The sequence below is a fragment of the Esox lucius genome, chromosome 3, assembly GCF_011004845.1.
Source record: "Esox lucius isolate fEsoLuc1 chromosome 3, fEsoLuc1.pri, whole genome shotgun sequence".
NCBI lineage: Eukaryota > Metazoa > Chordata > Actinopteri > Esociformes > Esocidae > Esox > Esox lucius.
This window is the reverse complement of record NC_047571.1, coordinates 1,859,192-1,881,495: the sequence shown is the minus strand read 5'-3', so window position 1 is coordinate 1,881,495 and position 22,304 is coordinate 1,859,192. Positions and strand designations below refer to the sequence as shown.

At 40.8% G+C, this 22,304-nt stretch overlaps 1 long non-coding RNA gene, 3 other non-coding genes and 1 pseudogene across 4 annotated transcripts; all 5 read right to left on the bottom strand.

Moving 5' to 3' along the window:
* Positions 1-220: 220 nt before the first annotated feature.
* Positions 221-13,118, bottom strand: LOC117592773 (annotated as a pseudogene).
* Positions 13,119-14,268: 1,150 nt separating this feature from the next.
* LOC105009317 lies at positions 14,269-21,953 on the bottom strand. Its single transcript, XR_004575503.1, has 10 exons — positions 21,704-21,953; positions 20,850-21,358; positions 20,436-20,477; positions 20,198-20,262; positions 16,884-20,014; positions 16,116-16,237; positions 15,345-15,406; positions 15,009-15,136; positions 14,635-14,756; positions 14,269-14,417 (listed from the first exon to the last, which is right to left on the bottom strand). It is a non-coding gene; the product is annotated as an uncharacterized LOC105009317 (long non-coding RNA).
* LOC114838865 lies at positions 20,326-20,398 on the bottom strand. Its single transcript, XR_003781671.1, has one exon. It is a non-coding gene; the product is annotated as a small nucleolar RNA SNORD47 (small nucleolar RNA).
* LOC114838867 lies at positions 20,730-20,813 on the bottom strand. Its single transcript, XR_003781673.1, has one exon. It is a non-coding gene; the product is annotated as a small nucleolar RNA snR60/Z15/Z230/Z193/J17 (small nucleolar RNA).
* Positions 21,433-21,510, bottom strand: LOC114838866. The gene has a single exon (XR_003781672.1). It is a non-coding gene; the product is annotated as a small nucleolar RNA SNORD74 (small nucleolar RNA).
* Positions 21,954-22,304: the final 351 nt, after the last annotated feature.

The following is a 22,304-nucleotide window of genomic DNA, read 5'->3' as shown; positions in this document are numbered from 1 at the left end:
GTATCTAATAATGAAGCATATACCCAGTTAACTAGCCAGTAGTGTCGCAAGACAACGCTAGATTTTAGTCAGACACAAAACAGACAATTATCTGACTCAAGCATACAAATAGCTAGTTGCTTACAGTAGTTTTTATAAACAGCTTACCAGTTTTCTGTATACTTGCTGTTTTTACCAAGACTTCAGACAAGATCACACTTCGTAGCTCTCCAACCAAGACCTGACGTAAGACTAAAGACAAGTGCCTGATTGGCTGAAACACAGGCCAAGATGGTGTAAAGAATGCTAGCGAAGAGAGCCTCATTGGATTGCAAGTACAAATCATTTGTCTTCATCTGATGAAAATAGTTTGCATATTGTGAATTGTTATTGCGGATCGTGTTTCATGTTTACAGATCAACTATAGGCTAGAAATGAATGATGTGTATTGCTACAATAGTTTACATCTGTTGCTTAATTACATCTAGCTTAATTGAATTTTTGAAGATCTTTTTCTTATCATGGTATTAATGGAGCATTTAGACACTTTGAATTGGAATTATGTATTGGAATCTGCACATTTGCAATAATTTAGAAGCAATTCTATCTCCATAAGAACTGGTCTAAAGAGTGATTGTCTGTGAATGCTGTTCGAGGCAACAACAGTGCATGCATGGCCCTTCAGTCGGTGCCCTTTTTCGCCTCCTTTTGGCTGACAGGACCCTATTATCAACACCAGCCTCTCTTTTCCTGGCATTTTAGTAGCACCATAACCTTACTTGGCCTTCTGTCAATTGCCGCCGATGTGGAAAAATAGATGGGACATAACCCGGATGCTGGCAATCATTCACATGGAATAATAAACATCTGTCATAGGGCGCTACCAAAATGAATTTGTTGAAGACCCTGTAGTGCCAGTTGTATAGTATTTGCTACATGAGTTTCTGAGACCTTTGGTAAAGCAACTTGTGTATTAGCCGCTGTTTATAAATCTGTGTATAAATGGGAAATTACGTTAAACTATTTATGTTTAAAATAAATATTTGTCTGTGCCTTTATAAATGAGGAAGAACCTCTGAGTGCATTCTCTACATGTTACACAAATGTAAAGTAATTTAGCTGACACTTGTCAAGAGCCACTAAAAGTAGTAAATATACATTTTCATACAGTCCTCCCTTCTCCCCATGGTAATCAAAACTACCAAGTGAGCTGTACATGCAAATAAACATATAATTAGTGTCCCTCTATTGCCTCTTGGTTTGGATGCGGGTCCCTGGACAAGAGTGTTGAAGATCCGTTCTACACAGTTCCCCATTAATTCTGCTCTATAGAAAAATGACTGGAGCCATCGATTGTGTCTATTTCATATGCCTGTCTTATGTTATTGTACATATAGTATGATGCCTGTTTGTAACAAAGGCATATTATACATGTGAAATCCAAACAACCCTCGTTTTTTATTAAATCATTTTTGCACAACAACCGTAAATATTTCTCAAATAATGTAACAAATATAAAATAAATACTGAAAATGGAACAAATGCAATAGGCAACATTAGGAAGTATGAGGTTACTGATTTAGAAATAAAACACAATAGTGCAAACTCACAATAGAGTAACGATTTGATAACGTGACTTCAGAAGGTGTTGGCGAGTGCCATTGGAATAATAAGTGGGTGCCTGGGTGTGGGTGAGGTGAGGATTATGCTACTTCTAAATTCAACCTAATGTTATGCATGTCAGTGTTTGACTGAATACAACGAGCAAATAGAAACATTTAATGAATGGGAAACATTAATTTGAACCTGTATAAAAAGACACTAATACATATGCCAATTGATGACCAAATGTGAATTGGTTGATACAATAAAACAAAGTGAAAAACTAGTAAAAATCCAGTAAGTTAAATATAGTTTTTAAAATGGCACAGATTCTGCAGTAAAATGAATTGACTCCTTACACCTTCTTTCAACATTACCTTGTGACCTGACTGGTTGGAAGAAAAAGCCCTCTCCAGCCTGAAAGACATTGCTGACCCAATGAGACAGTCTGAGAATCTTCAAGTTCATCCTTTATGGAGTCGAATTCCTCTTCCCCCTCTACTCCAGTGTCTTCATCCTCTTCTAATTCATCCTCTAGTTTCATCCTCTCCTGCTCCTCCTTCATATTTTTCTCTGGATCCTGCAGGACATGACAGACATTTTAACAATCACAGGATTTAACATTGTTACTGTTGTAGGGTGCTGGTAGACATCAATGTCAATATGCCATATAATCCAAAAGAAAAATATAGAATTTATTCAGGCAGTGTTCTGAAATAAGTTGGGATTGGAAGTTCACCACTGACCTTAGTCTGTCCCCAGGTCTCATTGCCAACCCCTTCTGCCAGCGTTGCATCATCTGTGATCAAGAAGTTATCAAAGATGGTCCCTGATTTCACCTGTGACAGTAATGAACATGTCTGAAATTACTCCCATTTTGCTAATCTTTCAGGCTTTCACCGATGCATTTTATTTTAAACAAAATGTAAGATATGACCCTTTTAAAACAGCTAAGTGTTCTATAACATTCCATTCTCTTATTACTTTCAGTAATTAAAAACAACAGAACAAGTGCATTCACTGTACCTGCCACAGGTCCAGCCCAATGACACCAATACTGTTGAATCTGCAGATCTCTGAGTCTGCGCTGTAGTCTGGATTGGCAATCTTAGGATGCACCCACTTCCCTTTGTAGTTGGGGTTATTGAGGGGCTTCCAATCACCCTGAGAAGGCAAACAAATCCATCAAACGCTGTTCGAATGACTGAAGTCCTATGACAAACTAAATGGGATCCAGCCATGTGTGGGGCAGGAAAACATAGTGCCCCAGTTCAGAGAGCATGACTGCTTGCCTTATAGTCAGGGTTGGAAATCATTGGTGGCTCTCATTCACCATCCATCTCAATGTCTCAATCTTCTGGCCTTTTGGCATCAGGGTCTGCGATGTTCTCTGGCTTATCCCAATACTTACACATGACAACATTCAATAATTAATTACAGTTAAAAATCGTTACAAGACGTATTGTTCTTCATTAGGGTAACTGGCTAGAAGCCTTTTTGTGTCTCGGACCTATCAACACAATAAAGTGGCAAGCTAGCTTAGCATTATTGAATGCAAAAACAACCATTTGTACAAAACAAGATTTCATCAACATATACTCACCTCTGGTTTCTTGTCATCAGGGTCCTCCACTCTCTCTCTCTCTCTCTCTCTCATCCCAGTCACCTGGCTTCATTGCTTCACTATCCTTGATCTTCTTAGGAGGCAAAATGTCCCAGTCCTCCTCCAAACTTTTAGACTCTACATAAGTGTTGTCAGAGTACAGGATTAGGGTGTACATGTGACTGTACTCATCATCCTGAAAAACAAAAGATATTTTTTGTGAAACAATTTGTGACATATACCATGCAAAATTGAAGCCACGCTGAGCCTGGAAGGGCATATTGAAAACTGGCCCACCCAATCTGGCTACTCCCATGTCTGTTTTTCTGCATTATTCACATTGATTTTGGTCAGATCTTTTTGTGGGTTGTAATAAAAGATAGTTCAGACAGAAAACACCATGTATAACTTTAACCATTTATTGGAGACATACACAACAAGACATGGGTGTGCGGCATCATCAGAAACCCTTCACACCCATGACACAAACTGTTTGCCCTCCTACCATTAGGTAGCCGGTACAAGGTTCCACACTGGTAGGCTCAGAAACAGCTTCTTCTCATCTACTGTAAACCTACTGAACTCCCATCCCATCACTAACCATACCCACCCACTCACCGCTTAGTACTGCCTCAGGGGCCTTGTTGCACTACTCCCATGTTCAACTTGTCTACCTCAGGAACCTTATTGCTGCTATCCCTGCATTTCAGTTGCACATGCCACCTTGCACCTTCAATTTGCCAGCACTGCACATTTAGAATTGCCATTGTACTTGCTTTTCTTTTTTTGGATGTTATATGCTCATGCCCTACCATATTTGCTTTCATTGCTCATTTAGAAATGCCATTTTGCACTGTATTTGCCTTCATTGCACATCTATACATTCCACTTGTAACATACGCTTTACTTAGTACTTGTAAATTTCCTAATCCTCTTGTTCTAGGACTTGGATATAACTGTCAGCATTGATGGTGCCTTTCCAGATGTGTAGGCTGCCCATGCCACACGCACTCATGCAACCCCATACCATCAGAGATGCAGGCTTCTGAACTGAGCGCTGATAATAACTTGGGTTGTCCTTGTCCTCTTTAGTCCGGATGACATGGCGTCCCAGTTTTCCAAAATTTACTTCAAATTTTGATTCGTCTGACCACACAACACTTTTCCACTTTGCCACAGTCCATTTTAAATGATCCTTGGCCCAGAGAAAACGCCTGCGCTTCTGGATCCTGTTTGGATACGGCTTCTTTTTTGACCTATAGAGTTTTAGCCAGCAATGGCGAATGGCACGGTGGATTGTGTTCACCGACAATGTTTTCTTGAAGTATTCCTGCGCCCATGTTGTGATTTCCATTACAGTATCATTCCTGTATGTGATGCAGTGCCGTCTGAGGGCCCGAAGATCACGGGCATCCAGTATGGTTTTTCGGCCTTGAACTTACGCACAGAGATTGTTCCAGATTCTCTGAATCTTTGGATGATATTATGCACTTTAGATGATGAGAACTTCAAACTCTGTAATTTTTCTCTGAGAAACTCCTTTCTGATATTGCTCCACTATTTTTCGCAGCAGCATTGGGGGAATTGGTGATCCTCTGCCCATCTTGACTTCTGAGAGACTCCTCTTATAGCACAATCTCCTCCCCGAGATTGTGCTATAAATCTAAAGGGAGACGCTGTGCCGCCTTATTGTCATGTGTATCCCCTGTCGCAGGCAGAGACGGCAGCGATGGAGACCTACTTGGCCGAATCCCTGCGGCAGGGGCAGATCCGCCGTTCCACCTCGCCCGACTCCTCAAGTTTCTTTTTCGTGAGGAAGAAGGACTGGGGTTTGCGTCCATGCATTGACTATAGGGCGCTGAATAAACTGACGGTCCGATATTCATATCCCATCCCCATTATTTCCCAATACATCGAGTGAATGCATGGGTCACGCTTCTTCATGAAACTGGACCTCAGGAGCGCGTACAATTTGGTGAGAATCCGAGAGGGAGACGAGTGGAAAACGGCCTTCAGCACCACCACGGGTCACTACGAATACCTGGTGATGCCGTATGGGTTGATGAATGCTCCGGCAGTGTTTCAGTCCTTTGTGAATGATGTGTTTAGGGACATGCTGGGGCACGGAGTTGTAGTTTATATTGACGACATCCTCGTGTATTCCACTACGCGTGCTGAGCATGTGTCTCTCATTCGCAGGGTGCTGAAGCGGCTGTTGGAGCATGGCCTGTACGCTAAAGCAGAGAAGTGCGCGTTCTTCCAGCGAGCCGTCTCTTTCCTCGGGTTCCGGATTTCCGCCGATGGGGTGGAAATGGAGGTTGATCGTGTGTCAGCCGTATGTAATTGGCCCGTTCCTACCACGGTTAAGGCGGTGCAGCCGTTTATTGGGTTTGCCAATTTCTACAATAGGTCTACAATACGGGGCTTTGGCAAGGTAGCAGCTCCTATCACTTCCTTATTGAAGGGTGAGCTGAGCCAGATCACCTGGACGGCCGAGGCAGACGTGGCGTTTCGCACCCTTAAGAGAATGTTCACCTCTGCCCCGGTTTTGGCTCACCCCGACCCGTCACTGCCATTCATAGTGGAGGTGGATGCCTCGGAGGTAGGGATAGGTGCAGTGTTATCCCAACTGTCAGGTACCCCTCCTAAGCGTCGCCCCTGCGCTTTTTACTCGCGGAAGCTCAGCGAGGCAGAGCGCAACTATATCGTCGGTGATAGGGAGCTGTTGGCTGTGTTTAGCGACTTGACTGTTTGGAGACATTGGCTCGAGGGAGCGAGACACCCGTTTGTAGTCTGGACCGACCACCGAAATCTGGTGGGCGGCGAAGAGACTGAACGCTCGTCAGGCCAGGTGGGCGTTGTTTTTTGCCCGGTTAGATTTAACGTTGTCATACGTGCCGGGTACGAAAAACGCCAAGGCAGACGCGCTGTCTCGGGTGTGCGACGCGGGAGCAAGGCGGGTAGATGAGACACCGATTCTGCCCGCCTCGCGCATTGTGGCGCCGGTTGTGTGGGACGTGGACGCGAACATTCAGCAGGCGTTGCGCGCCAATCCTGGATCTCCTCAGTGTCCTGCGGATCGTCAGTACGTCCCGCTGGATGTTCGTGACCGTCTCATCTACTGGGCCCACACGTCCCCTTCCACGGGTCACCCTGGCATAGACCGTACTGTGCGCTGCCTTACCGACAAGTACTGGTGGCCTGGTCTGGCCAAGGATGTGAGGGCGTACGTGTCCTCCTGTTCGGTGTGCGCTCAGTGTAAGTCACCTAGACACCTTCCGGCGGGTAAGTTACTCCCTTTGCCCGTTCCACAACGACCATGGTCTCACTTGTCCGTTGATTTTTTAACCGATCTTCCCCCCTCACTAGGCAATACCACGATCCTGGTTGTTGTGGACCAGTTTTCAAGGCCTGCCGGTTCCATCCCCTCCCCGGTCTCCCGACGGCTCTGCAGACCGCGGAGGCACTGTTCACCCATGTCTTCCGGCACTACGGGGTACCGGAGGACATTGTTTCTGACCGGGGCCCTCAGTTTACGTCTAGGGTTTGGAAGGCCTTTATGGGCGGGGGTACTGTAATGAGGACGCGCGCCACCCCTCCTGACGTGGTGTTCGGCGGACGTCATCGCCGGCCTTCTAGCCACGCCGCTCCTCCTCCCACGGCACTGTCATGTCTTGATATTGCACACACCTGGTGTCCATTCCCTCATTAGGTCGCATATATAAGTTCCTGTGTTTCCGGGTGTCTTTGTGTGGTATTGTTCTATGTTCAGTTTGTTTTGGATTTGCTGTGCGCAATTGTTATGCGCTATTTGAGTGCTACCTCCTTTTGATAGAGGAACTCAATACATATACTTTGACTGCCTCCCTGCATTCGTCTCCTTTTTTTTTGCATACTCACCACGAAGACAAACAGTGACACTCCAGCTGTTCCTTATCTGTACATTTAACTTTTCTGGCTTCTTATTGCTACCTGTCCCAACTTTTTTGCAATGTGTAGCTCTCATGAAATCCAAAATGAGCAAATATTTGGCATGACATTACAAAATGTCTCACTTTCAACATTCAATATTTTATCTATATTCTATTGTGAATTAAATATAAGTTTATGAGATTTGTAAATTATTCCATTCCTTTTTTACTCACAATTTGTACAGTGTCCCAACTTTTTTGGAATCGGATTTGTATTTATGTACCCCCGGATTTCATTAAACTACAATCAAAGCCAAAAAAACTAAGAAAGCTGTTTTCAAATTAAATATCAAAAAGAACGATATTGCAATGTAAATTTTTTAATATAAGAGAATTGGTCAGGGGTCTGAATAGTTTTTCAAGCCACTGTATATGTTTGTGTCTCCATAAAAATACTAGATACATTACGATAAATACAAAAAGGCTTTTTACATTATTGCAGTAAAACTCATCAAGAATTAACTGTATTTTCCAAAGGCAGACTGATATATTGCGAGATTGTTAGAGAAAATGTATTATGAAATTTGAAGAAAATAGGCAAGTAAAATGAGGAATATCCAAAAATCATTCTAATGAACAGTACTTAAAGGTCACTTCCTTCTGCAACAGCATCTGGTACACACAGTACACACTTTAACCGTTACAATAATAAACTTCTTGCAATCTCTTTTACTTAGCTGTAAGCTACAACACGCCCTATAAGGCAAATTTTTTGTGATAATGTTTAAACTTGATCTGTTGGATATATTGTCTTCTGACAAATATAAAATGTTGAAAATGTAACAGGAGGTTCCACAACTGAGGAGGTAATTGGGAGATGGACGGAACACAGAGGAACTCCTAAATCCCACTAACACACCCTCTATAGTGGAGGCAGAGCTGGAGGCTGATGGGGAAGCATCATCAATCTCCATGGCAGAAGTCACTGAGGTGGTCAAACAACTCCAGAGTGGCAAAGCTCCGGGGATTGAAGAGATCCGTCCAGAAATGTTGAAAGCTTTGGGTGTGGAGGGGATATCTTGGATGACACGCCTCTTCAACATTGCGTGGGAGTCAGGGAAAGTGCCTAAGGAGTGGCGGACCGGGGTGGTGGTTCCCCTGTTCAAAAAGGGGGATCAGAGGGTGTGTGCCAATTACAGGGGTATCACACTTCTCAGCCTCCCTGGGAAAGTCTACTCAAAGGTACTGGAAAGGAGGGTTTGGCAGATAGTCGAACATCAGATTAAAGAGGAACAATGCAGATTCCGTCCTGGTCACAGAACAACCGACCAGCTCTTTACTCTTGCAAGGATCCTGGAGGGGGCCTGGGAATATGCCCATCCAGTCTACATGTGTTTTGGAGCAGGTGTATGACCGGGTCCCCCGGGAGATATTGTGGGAGGTGCTGCGGGAGTATGGGGTGAGGAGGTCCCTTCTGAGGGCTATCCAATCCCTGTACATCCAAAGTGAGAGCTGTGTTCGGGTTCTCTGTAGTAAGTCGGACTCGCTCCAGGTGGGGGTTGGCCTCCGCCAGGGCTGCGCGTTGTCACCAATCCTGTTTGTAACTTTTATGGACAGGATATCGAGGTCGTAGTCGGGGTGGGGAGGGGTTGCAGTTCGGTGCCCTGGGGATCTCATCGCTGCTTTTTGCGGATGATGTGGTCCTGATGGCATCATCGGTCTGTGACCTTCAGCACTCACTGGACCGGTTCGCAGCCGAGTGCGAAGCGGTTGGAATGAGGATTAGCAACTCTAAATCTGAGACCATGGTTCTCAGAAGCAAACCGATGGAGTGCCTCCTCCAGGTAGGGAATGAGGCGTTACGCCAAGTAAAGGAGGTCAAGTATCTCAGGGTCTTGTTCGCGAGCGAGAGGGCAATGGAGCGGGAGATTGGCCAGAGAATCGGAGCAGCAGGGGCGGTATTACATTCGCTTTACCGCACCGTTGTGACGAAAAGAGAGCTGAGCCGGAAAGGCAAAGCTCTCGATATACCGGTCAATTTTCGTTCCTACCCTCACCTATGGTCATGAAGGCTGGGTCATGACCGAAAGAACAAGATCGTGAGTACAAGCTGCTGAAATGGGTTTTCTCAGAAGGATGGCTGGCTTCTCCCTTAGGGATAGGGTGAGAAGCTTGGAGTAGAGTCGCTGCTCCTTTGCGTCGAAAGGAGCCAGTTGAGGTGGTTCTCGGGCATCTGGTAAGGATGCCCCCAGGACGTCTCCCTAGGGAGGTGTTCCAGGTACGTCCAGCTGGGAGGAGACCTCGGGGTAGGCCCAGGACTAGGTGGAGAGATTATATTTCGACACTGGCCTGGGAACGCCTCGGGATCCCCCAGTCAGAGCTGGCAAATGTGGATTGGGAAAGGGAAGTTTGGGGTCCCCTGCTGGAGCTGCTGCCCCCGCGACGCGATACCGGATAAGTGGATGAAGATGAGAGATGAAGATGAGAGAGACAATAAGTAATAAGAAAAGCCCATAGGCTAGTCTGCTCACAACCTGGGAAAAATGTAAAACAGCTCATCGTTGAATTATTAGTGAGAAGCAACCACAATTTCTCTAATAGTTTCACAACATTTAAAAGTCTAACCCTACTCTTTTTTTCATGCCTAGATTAGATGGTTGTATTCAGTGTAAGCCCACCTTGTCAAGATTTGTATAGCCTCCAGACATCTAGTCTAGTGTCATAAAATTCCATTTAATGTGTTAATGGCCAATGTTTTCAAAAACATTGCACTAACTTAGCATCAACAGATAGCAATTACTTTTTTTGCCAAAATGTTAACTTTGAACAAAAATATTGTGCCCACTATCCACATTCAGAGCTCAATGTTAAGATTTTTTGCCACTGGTTCAGTGGGTTTGAAATTTATTGGCCCCAAAAATGTTTTACTGTCCCTCCTTCCAAAAGTTGTAATTTATCAGCGTTAAAACACAGTTGCACTAAAAAGTTTGCATACCCTTTAAGAATTGGTAATATATGTACCATTTTAAAGAAAACGTGTGAGCAGGCAAAACACATTTTATTTCTTATAGGATTCACATTAAACAGTGGGTCAAAACAAAACATGGCTACAAAGAAAATAATTAACTGACCCTTGTTCAAAAGTCTGCATACCCTTAATTCTTAATACGGTGTATTGCCCCCTTTAGCATCAATGACAGCATGCAGTCTTTTGTAATAGTTGTCTACGAGGCCCCAAATTCTTGCAGGTGGTATAGCTGCCCATTCATCTTGGCAAAATGCCTCCAGGTCATGCAAAGTCTTTGGTCGTCTTGCATGAACAGCACGTTGAGATCTCCCCAGAGTGGCTCGATGATATTAAGGTCAGGATACTGTGATGGCCACTCCCGAACCTTCACCTTTTTTTGCTGTAACCACTAGAAGGTCCACTTGGCCTTGTGCTTAGGGTCATTGTCATGCTGGAAAGTCCAAGAGCATCCCATGGGCAAATTTTGTGCAGAAGAATGCATATTGTCTGCCAGTATTTTCTGATAACATGCTGCATTCATCTTGCCATCAATTTCCACAAGATTCCATGTGCCTTTAGAGCTCACAAAAACATCAGTGAGCCACCACCATGCTTTACATTGGGGATGGTATTCTGTTCACTATAGGCCTTGTTGACCCCTCTCCAAACAAAGTGCTCATGGTTGTGACCATAAAGTTCTATTTTGGTCTTGTCGTTCCAAATGTACGCACGCACGCGCACACACACCGCGTCTCCATGAGAACGAGTGTTCGACGTTGAAGGAAGTTCGCGAAAGGTTGGTATCTCGTGAACACCTTTACATAATCACACATTAAAAAGTGGTATAAAAATATTTTAAATTCTGAATATAATTTTGTCAGTGTGTTAATGTCTACCCAAGAAGCGATTGCGCCTTCTTTGGAAAGTTAACTAGTCGCAAGTTTGAGGTAAAATGCACTTGGGTTGTCGATGTCAAAACACTATAAGCTGTGATTCAAATATTAAATAATGTTATGTCATTTTTACTTTTACACTGAATGTTTGCTGCTTCAATCCAGATGAGTAGGCAGAAGGCTATTGTATAAATTTAGAATAGGGTGTGAAAAGAGTGTGAATTCTGTTTAGAAGATGTGTAACGTTAGATTTTTGGTACGGCGTGTAGATTTTGTAAGAGGTAACGTTAACGTTAAAGGAATTTCCATGGGGTGTGAATTTGGTAGGCCTCTAGGGTGTTAAATGTGTATATTTTGTGAAGGCGTGAACCACATTTAATATAATAAAGTTATGTGTAACATTATTAACGAAGGAATTATTTTAACTATCCCTTTCAGATACGCGACCCGGCCCCGGATAAAGCGGAAGATGATGGATGGATTTCAGATACTTTTTTCAAAACATTAAAGCAAATCTACTAAATAGCGATCAGATGGCTAAAAACTTCTGCATTTTGAGTTCTATCTATTTATGCTCTTGGCAAAGGTCATAACAAAACTAGTGCTATACATATCATAACACTTTGCCCCTAAACAACATCGTTTTTGTTGAGTTATTATTACACAATACTTTTTCTGACCTTTTTGAATCTTGCCCCTGACAAATAGCCCATATTACAAAAAAAGACTAAAACTAACACTAAAACTAGTAAAAACGAAACTAAAACGAAGCATTTTCAAAAAATAAAAACTAAACTAAACTAGCAAAACTAATTAAAACTAAACTGAATTTGAAAACAAAAGGTCAAAACGAAAAAAATAAAAACGAATAAAAAATGCTAAACTAAAATAACCTTGACTCAGACACAAGCAACTCATTCAGAACCTCTATGATACAAATTTGGGTGTCAAGTGACCCACCAGCTGATAACCACTCCTATACTGTACCTTGCATCCAATGTCCTTGTCTAATGAGGTAACTTTTGCCTTTGTAGTTGATAACAACATGAATTTTCTTGGTGCCTGGACCACATATGTCTGGACCTGGAGATGGTAAAACAAGATTATTTCTGTAAATGTTTAAAGTGTAACAATGGAGAGGAACTGGTTGTCAATCATGTACAACCATCATTTTTGAATTGTTTCAGGTGGACTTTACCAACATGATGTTATAGTTGGAGTCTCCATGCATGTCTGCCTGGTTGAGGTCAGCAGGAAAAAGCTTGATGTAGCGTCCCCCACAAACAATGTTCTGCCCATGCTTCACAGTAAACTGGATTACCAGGGTCTTGCCCAGGTGGCTAAAGGGCTCAAAGCAAGCAGAAGAAAAGGGCATCCTGGCAGGTTTGGGACCTGAGGGGAATAATACAGGTTTTACATTGCTTCAACTTCAAATGTTAAATCAGAAAACAAATGTATAGAAGCAGACTAAATCGGAAGGTCTAAAAACAAGTATTGGTCACAAATTGATTGAGCAGCCCCTAGTGGAATTTCCAGTTCAAATCCAGAAGAAAATCCCAGTAGACATCCAGTTGAACACCAGTAGAAATTCAAACTGTTATTGTTTTTTATAGGGAAATTGGAACATATTCTAGTGGTGTCTAACTGGTTTCTACTGGAATGTATTAGTCTTTTCCAGTTCAAAACAAGAAAATCATAGACCCATTTGAGGTTATTGGTCTCAAATGGCCTGTATTGGTTTTATCTGGTCTCAAATGGTCTGTAATGGTTTTATCTGGGTTATTTTGTTCCTAATGGTGCCTGAAACTGAAATTAATTAAACTCATTTCAATTAGTGGAACCTGGAATTATAGTTTAATATAACTGCATTTGATTTATGTTCTAACTGTTCATCCACCACACTGACCTTAGACACACACACACATTTTTGTTTTACTCGAACCTACACCTTAATTATAGAAATGTAACATAATATAGAAATAGAAGCAACAAGTAAATGTGTTAAATTACATTTCCTTTTATTGACTTGTTAATGTCCATGATCTTCTCTGAAACATTACTACCCAATTTTACGGCCACGAACAGCCACCTCTGGTTCCGGGACACCTTTTTCCTGCAGCCATCTCTTGAATGAGTCATTGAAAATATACAGAACATAGAGAAACAATGTCACATAAGACAGTTGGACATAGTAGTTTTGGATGTATGAATTGAACAGGTAAATAGAGTTGTATGCAAAGGTTTGGGCACAGAAATAAAATACCAACCTTTAGCTGCTTGATATTTTTCAGGTGTAAGGGGAGGTTTGGCAACAGCGCCTTGGCCTTTGAGCCTGTTGCATACCTTCCCCTCAGTGGATTGGTTCCACAGGTCCTCTGACCCCCAGATGGCTACAGCAAGGTCCTTGCAGAACCAGGAGTAATTTTTGGCTCCTCTGATCCAGCTCCAGATCCCTGCTGATATGTATGCTCCACCCCCGATATGGATCTAAGACAAGAGTAAAGGAAAATTGCTAGGAAAATTTAGCAGTCGTACGAGAGAAGCAAATATACAACTGCTACTGGAGCTGTTGGCATGACTCAAAGCAGAGTGCCCAAAATATCTGTAATACAGTACTATTTGCCTCGAGTGCAGCCTACTAGCAATTTTGACCAAAACTATAAAACTTTATTTTCCTTTCATCTCTACAGTTACTAAGGAGGTTGGCTGTTTGTTAGTCACTAGTTCAATTTCAACCCAAGCCACTCCATCATTTGTTCCATTGACATTTTGCTAGTTGGTTGTTAGGCCTCTATTCTACACAAACAACATGAGTGACATCACTACAGGTGACATAAGGCAAGAACATCGGTGTCATTTCGTTTATCACATTTGCAATATAACTTCATACAATAACAATTATTTAGAGAATATTAACATCCTACAATGATACTGAGGAACAAAGCTGATTACTACAGAATAATAAAATGTACCTGTCACAAGTGTTGTCGAGGTGCGTGTGTCGAAATAAGGAGCCAAACGCAGGGAGGTAGTTTCACTATCTGTTTCTTATATTATCTGAAAAATGGCACGGGTAAAGAAGAGCGCACAGGCGCAAAATAAACGTGCAACAGCTTCACAATAGTAACACCAAACATAGAACAATACCACACAAAGACAGCCAGAAACACAGGAACTTATATATGCGATCTAATGAGGGAATGGACACCAGGTGCGTGCAATAACAAAACAGGACAGTGCCGTGGGAGGAGGAGCGGCATGGCTAGAAGGCCGGTGATGACGTGCGCCGAACACCACATCGGGAGGGGTGGCGCGCGTCTTCCACGTGCGTCCTCGTTACAGTACCTTTCCATCTGGGCAGGGAAAGATTGTTTCCTGACTGGCCTGTGAGGTGCTGGGTTGAACAGGTGAACTCCTGGATACTGAAAAAAAATATAACCGTCTTAAAATGTTTGTGTTGTAATTAGCTACAGTCAAACTGTCTGATTAATTTTTTTGTGGTGCAGGCAATTGAACCTATAGAAATATTTCACATTTACCCACGTGGTAATGCATGTTGTGTGGTGAAACGTGTACTATGTTTAGTTTACAAAAACAACAAGGTTTTAGTGAGAATAACAAATTTAAATGTTTACTCACCCTCTAACACCTCCCTTTGGAGCAGTGTTCAGTGTACATTGCCCTGGATGGAGCATAGGTAGCTTTTGTACCGGTCACGCTCATTTTGTATTTCTTTTTTTACTTTTTCCAATTCTGCATATCTATGGTTAAATGAAAATGGAAAAAAGACAAAATAAGTGTTTATCTTTAGTTTATACTATAATACTAAAGAAGACTACTACAATAACTACATGTCCAGAATCCTAGAGATGAGGAAAATATAATATGTTGTACAATTATCACTGGAAATAACAACAAAAATCTCAATGACAATTTCGTAACATGTTATTTTTATGGCATTTCATTTATGCAAGGCTACAACTGTATTGACTATTTGTGTTCCAAGTACTTACTTCTGTTGAAGATCTCTGAGATCCACTGACAGTTGTTGTTTTTTTTTCTTTAACTGATGGTACCCTTGGAGCAATTCATCATAAATTTGCTGAGGGACCACTCCACCTTCATCTGTGCATTCCGAATCCTAATTGTGAAGGAGAGACTTCAATGCATCTCTGGAGATATTTATTATATGGCTTAGGGGCTACTTGGGTTAACTTTGTCTGGCCAAGAAGTGAGAGATAAGCAACAATACCATACACACCTACAAGTCACAGTTTCATATTTCAAAAGAATCATGCATAACGAAACTCCTAAACGTAAACTTCCGTTATAAGGCTTGTAAGTCCTACCTCATCATCCGAAGAAAGCACACTTCTTTTTCTTTAGTCTTTGGTACTCTCTCCGAGGTATCCTATAGACAGGTAGATCACTCAGTAAACAGACCTGAAGGTTCATTATCACTAAAAACAACTAGTTTTCAGTATGCTGATGTTATATGCAGTACACTTTAGAGTTACATGGCAGTCACATGACAGATAAATATGTAGAACAGATAGTGCAGTACTGGTAAGTCAGGCATAGGAGAAGCATTGTAAAGTAAACTATTCACCAAAACAGATTAACTTTCCCCACACAGTGGGTTTTCCCTTTTGGCAGCGATTATTTTGCTAAGCACGTTGCCTTTATTCTTAGTCTACAATTAAAGAGAATGTGTTGGTTATTTTTCCAGGTGACAAAATAGGATTTTCTTCAATTGGTTTTAGGCCTACACCCTAATGTTTAAAAGGAAACACTACACTACTTTGCACTAGGTCACTTATTCAACCACCACAAAGATTGAGATACTTTTGATTGTTGGTGATGAGCAGCACTTATGGTGGCCATCATTTTTCGGTCTCCATCCTTTTCATGCCTCTTCATTGCCTGAGGAGGTGTTTGATTGATTTAATAGGTGTGCAGTGCACTACGTTGGAGGATGTCTGAGAAACTCCAAACTTTTGAACAGCAGTGTCCAATTCTAGGCATCCAAATATCCCTAAATATGTGTAACTAAGCATACAATATTCTCTACCAATGGTCCCTATAAACACAATACAGAATTCCTCTTTTTTAAGTCATACTTTCCTATTGGCGGTCACCTCCTCAGCGCTGCCTTTCCTGTTGGGTGACGCAGTTTCTGTCCTTATTTTGGGGATGGGGGCCCTCTTCGTCTCTAGACGCTGTCTCAGTGTGTTCTCTTCATCTGAATTATAGAGAAAACATGTAATTATTAAACATATTGGCAACAGCAGGCATACACATCATATACTGTAAATACAGTTATTACCTAACCAGCTTATTAGGCCTAGCCTACGGTTCGTTTGATAGACTACAAAAAAAAACGAACAGCTTGCTTGATTAAGGGTATACCTAATTCACAATCAGTCCTGGAGCGAGACTACATAGAACCATCTCGTGCTACAACGAGTTGATATATCTAGCTGATGAATACATTGTTTTATCCAGATGCTGGTGGGTTAGCTGGTTAATTTTCTTCTAACGTTACAACAAATGCTAAGGTTAGTAAATTAACATTACTCTTTAGGACACAAGATATATCGATAACGTTAAATAAATGTTACGTGTCATTCTATAAACTTTTGAGTTGTAACATCAATAGTTAGATACTTTTAGGTAGCCTATTGATACAATAAATGATGGCAGTTAGCGCAACTGTCAGCCCATCAGCTTTTCCAGTGCGTCACCGTTATCATCTGTCTTTACTAACATTTGCTAACAGTTACTGGCATACCTCAAGACTTAAATAATTGTTCTTGTAATATGTAAAAGCTAAGCTAAAGATTAGTTAAATTTGTAATGACAGCTAACAGTTAAAGTATTTTACTTACCAGAAAGGAGCCTGGCCTTGGTAATTTCAAATTGGCCTATTCATGTGATGATAAATGAGCTACCAACAAAAGAGAGAGGGAATCACATGGCTCTGGCTTGTCTGTGGTTTGGAAAGGGGCATCCTAAAATGAGTAGTTTCCTCCATCATTTTGTTGAAGATGCTAAAACACTGGCAGAAAATGGAGTTAGGTGACTGACTAAATCCAAACAGGTAGTCATTTCTAAATTAATAAGTTTATGTTGTTGATTCGGTGGCAAGACCTACCATGCAGAACACAATGCAATACAATGGTTACTTTGTGTGCAGTTTGTGCTATCATCCTGGGAAATTGGTAGCAGGGCAAGTTAAATACCCTGTTTCACAATCACAGTACCCTGACAGAACAGAAAAATAAATTTTGAGGCACATGGAGAATGCTCTTCAAGACAGGGTTAGTTATAAGGGTGTTAAAGGTCCTTCTCCTCTTATAAATGTGCCACATTTCAACATATTCTGGGGTTTTACACCAGACTACATGCACTGTACTCTTCTTGGTGTAACAAGACAAATTGCAGAGCTCTGGCTAAATTCAGTGGGAAGAGAATTTTACATTGGTACCCCAAGTCACTTACAATCAATAGACTCAAGACTGCTTTCTATTCACCCACCTAGAAATATTTCACCCTTACCCAGATCATTGAAAGAGCAGAAATTCTGGAAAGCTTCTGAGTGGCGTACCTGGTTACTATTTTATTATTTGCCCTGTCTGAATGGACTTTGCCTTCAAAGTACATACAACACTGCCAAATTAGTTCAAGCCATTTACCTCTTGCTGAAGTCCAACATTTTCCCAAATGATATAAATTAAGCAGATGTTCTTTTACTTGAGTTTGTGTTTAGGGTTCAGGAGCTTTATGAGGAACAAATGACTTCAAATGTGCACTTCACCTTTGTTAAAAGTGTTAAGCTATGCAGGCTTCTTTGGGCACATTCTGCATTTGTCTTTGATTCAGCAAATGGAGAGATTTTAAAACTTGTTAAAGGAACAAGAGGTGTGGCAACTCAAATAGTTGACAAAAATAGTTGTACTATGAAATACAACATTCATGTTTTCTCAGATTTACACAGTCCACCATGAAATACTGAAATTCTGTCTCAACTTAACTTCTTACCCCCGATTACAAGTGGCTGAGGAGCATCACGGCACTACAGTTTTAGAAGAGGGTTATCCGTGTACACTCAACACTGAAGAGCAGGAGCTATTTCAAAAGAGTGGTTGGCCAATATCAGCTGTGGTAGTGCATAACAGACTGGTCTACAAAGGTCAAAGGCTTGACAGCACCGGCTACAAAAGGTGCATCAAAACAAGCAATACAGTTGTATTCGGTGAAATAATCAAAATTTGCACATCTACACATTGAGGTTATGCTCTTTGTCAAACTTTTCAATGTTCATCGTAACAAAGCCATTGCAAACACCCCCCACATAACATGCATCAGTCGGTTAGAACATAAGTGTTGTGCTCCCTAGTGACATTGTTGGAAAGTGTTTATTACTTGAGTTCAGTGACAAAATGTATATATGTACATTTCTTAATAATCATGAAAAGGACTGATTGTTTCAATATCCCCAAAACCCAGTGTGTGCTCTACTTTTACAGTCTTTAGACGATAAATTACCTACCCAATGAAAGATTATCCAAATATTCTAATACACAGGTCCAGCCCAACATTGATCCTCTTTTTCTGCCCTTTGAATTGAGTGGTTAATCTTTTTTACGTTTGTTTGTTTTTATTGTGTGCGGATGTAAAGTCCTTATGAAAGGTGCTATAGAAATAATGTATTATAATAAAAATGTTTAAATATGTATTCAAATGCTGAAATTCAAGTAAATGCTATAACGAATTTCCGTATAGATGTTAATGAATTTGCATCTGGTTATCTTTTCTTGGGTTTGTCTGGAGCCTCTGTATCGTTCTTGTTATGAATTGTATATTAATAGTAGGTCCATATTCTAAAACAAAATAAAAAGTTCTAACACTTGTTGACTCGAATAATTTTGAAACGAGAAAGATTTTCAGCAGGCATCAGTTAAGAATGCCTGGTTGCGGAAAGGTTAGTTTTCTACAAATCGCATGGCAAATAGTGTAGATTTTTTAAAGTTATGCTACCAATGACTTTCTATTGGGTTTATTAGACCAGTTAACCAATTGGATTCATTTTAATTTGTTAACTGGCCAGTAACATCCTATTGGTTTCAACTGGATGGAACTGGTGAAGCAGGTGCCACCCATAGGTCTATTGGTTTAAATGGGTTTTGATTGGTTTCAAAGGGTATTCTTAACTTATTAAACAGTAGATTTTTAAAACCCAGTTGAAACCAGTTCATTCCAATGGACTAGCTGCTGGATGTTCCACTAGGGAAATATTTCAGAAATGGCCACGGTTAACCTTGTTAAATATTTACAAGGTCTGACGTGTGCAAGACATTAACTAGCTATTTAAAATTTGTCTCAGCTTCTCCATAGAATTTACCAGCATACAAGACATTTTCCGTAGTCCGACATGTTTGGATTCAACCCATCGGGTCTTCCAATCATCTAACCGCAAAGATATTAGTCGAAAGCAAACATGAACAAAGTAATAGGGATGGTTGAACTATTTGCCAACATTTCAAATGTGCTAGATTGCGCTGTCAACGGCGTAGACAAACGTTAGCCAGATCTATTTAAACCGCTAGGTACTGTATAGCTACATGTACCAACATGTCCATGAAAAGTTGGGAAATCCTAAGCTAATAGGCATTCAATAATATAGACAAGGCAAATAGTTGAGTACTTTTATTGCCTAATTTACAGTACACTTAAACATGCCCAAAACATTTGTGTAAGTAGTTAGGGAGAGTTCCCATGTACGCATCTTTCTACTGCACAGTTCAAGTAATGCTTCAACAGCATTACAATTGTCAACCTCACATTTGATGTGATAAATCACAGTTAAAGTAAATAACTGGACAAAGCTGCATTAACCAGAGTAGTCAGTGTCTGTTCCAATACATGTATTTAACAGTCAAGTCTGATTCACATTTTTCTATTTAACAGTCAAGTCAGCTGGTCCACAACGGTCCTTGCTTGCTTTCGTGACCCAACCCTTAGAGGAAAGGAAGAACAAAATGAGCAAAGTGAACACTAGAAGTCTAAAAACAGGAAAACAGGGATAAGATCAGTATTCTTATGGTCATCAAGATCTCAGGGAGAGAGTTCAAGAATTGAATCATCATTTGCTCATATAACATCACCTTTCAACAAGCAAGTTACTCAACAAGCCACTTACTATAGGTACATTTACTTTGACTTGTCGAGGGGATTGTCAACAAATCTTCAACAGACACCGAAAACCTGAAATGGAAAGAGTTCAGAAAAAACACACTGCAAAAACAGCCAATAGCTTCTCACTATTGAAGCCTCAGAAATAAATGGAACGGTTGCTGTATAATCAGTGTACTCATATGGCAGAAGGTTTTCTTCACCGGCCCTTTTTAGATTCAAGGTGATGTGGTTGAAATGCTTACACCCATTCTTCCTTTCTGTAACTTCAGAAACATCTGCTATTCCTGAATAGAGACAGGAGCATAGAGAATATTAAAAAATTGCCAACAAAAGCAAAGACAATGCTTAGTTCTTTATAATCTGCTAAATCTTATTCACTGTAGTGGTTGAAAGAATTCCAGATTAACTAAATTACATGCCATCAAATGTTGTGATGAGTTAGCCTCTAGGGCCAAAAAAAAAAAGACAGATCTGAGTAACAATAGGGAAATAAAATGTAACCATGCAGAGCAAGGGATAATATAAGTGTTAAATTGCAGCTACATCAGTTAGGAGCAAAAGACAAAGCTGATAATTCTTCACGGTAAATCTGCTGAACTATGTGGTCATCACTGTATGAACAAGGACTAGTGTTTGAAGCTGAAGACTGTACTTACCATTAATGGTTCCATGATCATTATTAAAATTCAGACCAAGGCAGTCCAAATTAGGTAGACCTGATGAAGATAGATAAATTAAGATAGCTGCACACTATAATGTAGAGATGTACATTATAGTACACCAGTTCAGTGATCTAAAGTCTCTTTCACATTGTCTCAGAGAGATTCCCAAAGATACTTAAAACATCATTAACAGTATTAAAGCCTTTCAGTAGCAAAGTTAGGTGTTACAAGACCTTACTGTGAAAAAAATGTTTTCCAAAGAAACCGCCATTTGCCTGAAAATAAAGTCTTGGCTTATTAATGCATCCAGATGGCACGTCAGACAATGCACTACTAGATGGCCATCAGTTTGAAAATGTGTCAGAAATCATTTCTGTCCACTACTCTTAATCAAATTCATCACAGGCTAGATTACTATAATTTAGATTTGATTGTCTGCCATACCTGAATCACCCAAGTGCCAATTCATGTCATCCAGGATCAAATGCAATAGATGTTAGAATCTGAAAATTAAAAGTCTATGGTTAAATAGTGGGCAATGTTTTTAATTTAATTAAACAGTTGGAAGGTATAAAGCCATGTCTAGTCAGTAAAGTTGGCGTTTCCTCAAGTGTTTCAGATGTCCCTACCAACATATATCATCATTTCAGACATTGCATGAATCGTCAGTTATCAACATCAGGTCACATGGCGGCTTTGGCCATGTATGCACCATTAATCGAGCAAAAAGGCCAAATAGCCATGTACCAAACAACACGTACATACAAAATAACTAGCACGCATACAATCATTTCCTCGTAACACTGAGTACTTGGGGGGGAAATTAGCTTTAAAAAAAATATATATACCTTTTTTCCAAAAGGCCATAACGATAGCCAGACGTTCCCCATTGCGATTTGAACGGAAAAGAATTTTAGGCGGGTGACGTTTTAATTTATACTATCGTCCCGTTGACTTGTGGGTAAAACTAGCATCGTATTACATGACGTCGTAATTGTTTTTTTCTTCGGTCTCCGGGAAGTAAAGGAACTAAATAAATGTTTTTTAGCTAAGACACCGGCCCAAAGAAAAGGGAATATGTTTAGCAACTAGCTAGCAATTTGGCCTATTAAAGTGATAGAAATGGTTAAAGTGATAGAAATCTGCATTATGAATTGAACCCACTGACTGAGATTACCGTTCTGCTAGCAGCAGGACATTATACTGGCAGCATAACTCAGAGTTGTGTGTTTAGATCCTCATAAAGATAGTGAATTGTAGTCGAGGTTTTGTTTTTTCAAAAAATAATTATAAAATATATATATTTTTATATTTCATATATTTGGGGTAATTAAGATGTTATAGGTATCAGGACGATTTAACCCAACCACTCTATCGGCTTCAATCCAATACACTATGAGCCAAAGTGGCCTAGCTAACGATCCGCTAACTTTGGCCACAGACTATTAT